The sequence below is a fragment of the Silene latifolia genome, chromosome 7 (assembly GCF_048544455.1).
Source record: "Silene latifolia isolate original U9 population chromosome 7, ASM4854445v1, whole genome shotgun sequence".
Taxonomy (NCBI): domain Eukaryota; kingdom Viridiplantae; phylum Streptophyta; class Magnoliopsida; order Caryophyllales; family Caryophyllaceae; genus Silene; species Silene latifolia.
Genome location: NC_133532.1, coordinates 41850659 through 41854149, shown reverse-complemented (window position 1 = coordinate 41854149; position 3491 = coordinate 41850659). Strand labels below are relative to the sequence as shown.

Here is a 3491-nt window from a genome sequence, read left to right as displayed (position 1 = left end):
TCAGCTCCATTCAGTTCAGTTCAGTTAAGTTCAGATCAGATCAGTTCAGTTCAGTTCATATTAGTTTATTTCAACATTAATATTATTATTCTTATTTTATATTCTTATTCATATCATTATTATTATATTAAATTATTTACTAATGTTATTATTATTATTATTATTTTTATTATTATTATTATAATATTATTTTTATATTTATTATATTACTATTTTATTTATTAATAATTAGTTCGTCTTAATTATATTACTATATTTACATTTTTATTATTATTATTATTTTTATATTATATTTATTATTTTATTAATATATTCATTATTAATAATATTATTAATCACATATTTATTTTTATTATTATATTTAATATTATTATATTAATAAGTTATTATATTAGACCTATTATTATTATTTATATTATTTATTTTTTTAGTTATTATTATTGATATATTATATTATTAATAATAATATTATCATTTGTATTACTAATATATTATTATTATTATTATTATTATTATTACTATATTTATTATTATATTAGTATTTTATTTTTTATATATCTTATTAGATTATTATTATTATATTATTATTATTATTAATGAATAATATTGTTATAATATTTATTATTATTATTATTGTTATTATTATTAGTATAATCTTTTTTATTATTATTTCACTTCAGTTCAATTCAGTTCAGTTCAGCTCCATTAAGATCAGTTCAGTTCACTTCAGTTCAGACAATTCAGTCCAAAAGAACAGGGCCTAAAACATGTTCGGTAAAATATATTATTATTAAGATAATATATTTGTTAAGATATTAGTAATATCCTTATTATCAACTCTATTAAAAATTGTAACTGGGGCACATGCTTGTTTCCACAAGGATTTTGAGTCTGATGACGAGAAGAAACATTCTGGTGGTTCAAGTGCTACTAAGAGAACTCGAGCTGCAGATGTTCACAATCCATCGGAAAGGGTGTGTATTTGTGTATCCTATTATTTCACGACATTTATTGTACGCCGTTGTACGATTTAACTAGTTCAATTGTTCAATTTCAGAGGCATCGAGATAGGATAAATGAGAAAATGAAGGCATTGCAGGAACTCATTCCTCATTGTAACAAGGTATGCATGTAATCATTGCGGTCTGTAACAAGGTGTTCCAATGCATAAACGATGGTTGCGATGAATTGTCTATGGGCCCGGGCTGCTCATATCATCCAACAGAACTCAATTTATTGTTGCTCTATATCCGTTAATCGGTTGCTCATTTTCTTTTCTTTTATCCTTGATTACAGTCGGATGAAGCTTCCACGCTGGATGAGGCAATTGAGTACATGAAATCATTGCGAACGGAAATACAGGTATGCAAATAACGGTCGACCATCAGATGAAGCTTAAATTTGAACTATTCTCTTACTAACGAGAATCATCATTCTGATAAAACTGTGGCTTTCAGATGATGTTAATGGGATGTGGAATGATGTACGCTGGAATGCAACAGCAGTACGCGCCACTAATGGGGACGGGTACGGATATGGGCATGAGCCGCCCAGTAATGTCAATGCCATATCCGCCTGCTATACCAAGATTACCCATTCTGCCTTATGCCCTACCTGGTGTTCAACCAAACACTGCAGCAGATTCTACAGCTAATCAATATGGCGTTCAGATTCCTGGAATGACGGAAATCACAAACACGGCGAATCCACATCCACCGTATCTTTCTTACCTGGTACAAGTGTTTTAGTTTGCGGTTTTCCTTTCCAAGTTGCAAGTGTTTTAGTTCTTGCACTTCATCGTCATGACATTATTTAACTCTGATGACTGATGACAGAACCCAACGACTAATCAGCCTGTTTCAAATAACTCGAGCACAATGCAAAAGTGAAGGCGACCATGAAGAAGATATTCAATAAGAGAAACTTTACAGTCTAATTAAAGAGTTGCCGAAAGCTTAGGGACGACATGAAGGATTAGCGGAACAACATGAAGAGTAGCAGCAGAGAGAAATTAGCGAGAAGTAATAGTAGACACAATAGTACTGTAGTGGGAAGTATTAGCGTAATAATATAATGTATCGTAATAATATCTTGCAGGCATATATATTGTGTGATTTGTTGGGTTACCATGTTTGCTAATACGGGTTTAGGTAATAGACATAATAGGAATAAACATCACCTTTAGAGTCAAAGGTTTGGTCATGAAATTTCTTACATAAAAATTGAGTATTAAGTGGATGTTATGAAATATTATTATATGGATTTCCATATCTTAGAATATTTTATAGTGTATTATCTTATGGAAACTCTACCCTCATTGTATATATATATATATATCCCTCATAATGAAATAATATACGGTTCTGTCTCTCTTATCTCCTCTCCACAATTATCTCTTGTATTTATTTCACAATACGTTATCAGCACGAATCTTTACCGTTTGAGCAAAGGAATTTATAATCTTAATTTGTTTATCTATTATTGAAATCTGATAGCCAGGCAGGGGCGGATCCAGGGGGGGCCCCGGGTGGGCACGTGCCCACCATGAAATTTCAGAAACAAATATTTATGAGTGCGTACATAATCATATTGACAATATGGCTCAGTTGGTTAAGATTCTGAGTTGCAAAGAATAGCTGCCAGGTTCGATTCCTGGTGTCTTGTTTTTTTGAGAAATAATTTTTTTTGTTATTGGGCCAAGCCCATCTCATCGTTAGTTCTGTAGGCTTTAGCCCATCTCATCGTCAGTTACAAATCTGTAGGCAAAAATTGTTAGTTATGGGATTTGAACCTTAGACCTCAAGGTAGATGATTAACTTATTAACCATTGATGCATTTGTGTTTATTGTTTATATTTGTACTAGAAAGTAATATAACTTATAACACAAGATCTTATTTATCATTAACTATAACTACATTTATTTTAAATTCAAAATAATACTGTATATTATTTATCTGATTATAAAATAACCCCGGATCAATTACTTTTCACTTTTACACTATACAACATTAGTTTAAGAGGAAAAAATCGAAAATATTTATTTATCAGATTAATTTTTTTTTTTTGGGTGCCCCCCTTACTAAAAATTCCTGCGTCCGCCCCTGTAGCCAGGAGGTTAATATCAGATCTTATTATATATTATATTATTCACCGATCAGGTACGTTTCATATAATTCATACAGAGTGTACGATTGATTTTGCTCAATTATTGTTTCAATGCATACAAGTAGAATTGCTAAAAGTTTGTTATTGATAATTGCTCCTGTATGTTGTACTCTATCATGCTAATTGTTTGTCATGATGAATTCTACTAGTCCGTTGCATTATATGGAGTAATTATTAAAGAACTAGGTTATTTGGTATGATATTTTATTTAGAGATATGATTTGTTGTTTTGGTAATGGTAATAAACACACATGATACGCATCTAATTTAATTTGTTAATTTAGTTTAACAAGCATGTCCTTATCTAATTTGTTGAAAATTATTT

The 3491-nt window shown here is 30.1% G+C and overlaps 1 long non-coding RNA gene across 1 annotated transcript; it reads left to right on the top strand.

Annotated features, from left to right (window-relative positions):
• Window positions 1-884: 884 nt before the first annotated feature.
• Window positions 885-1362, top strand: LOC141591032 (uncharacterized). Its single transcript, XR_012520608.1, has 3 exons — window positions 885-974; window positions 1058-1123; window positions 1297-1362. It is a non-coding gene; the product is annotated as an uncharacterized LOC141591032 (long non-coding RNA).
• Window positions 1363-3491: the final 2129 nt, after the last annotated feature.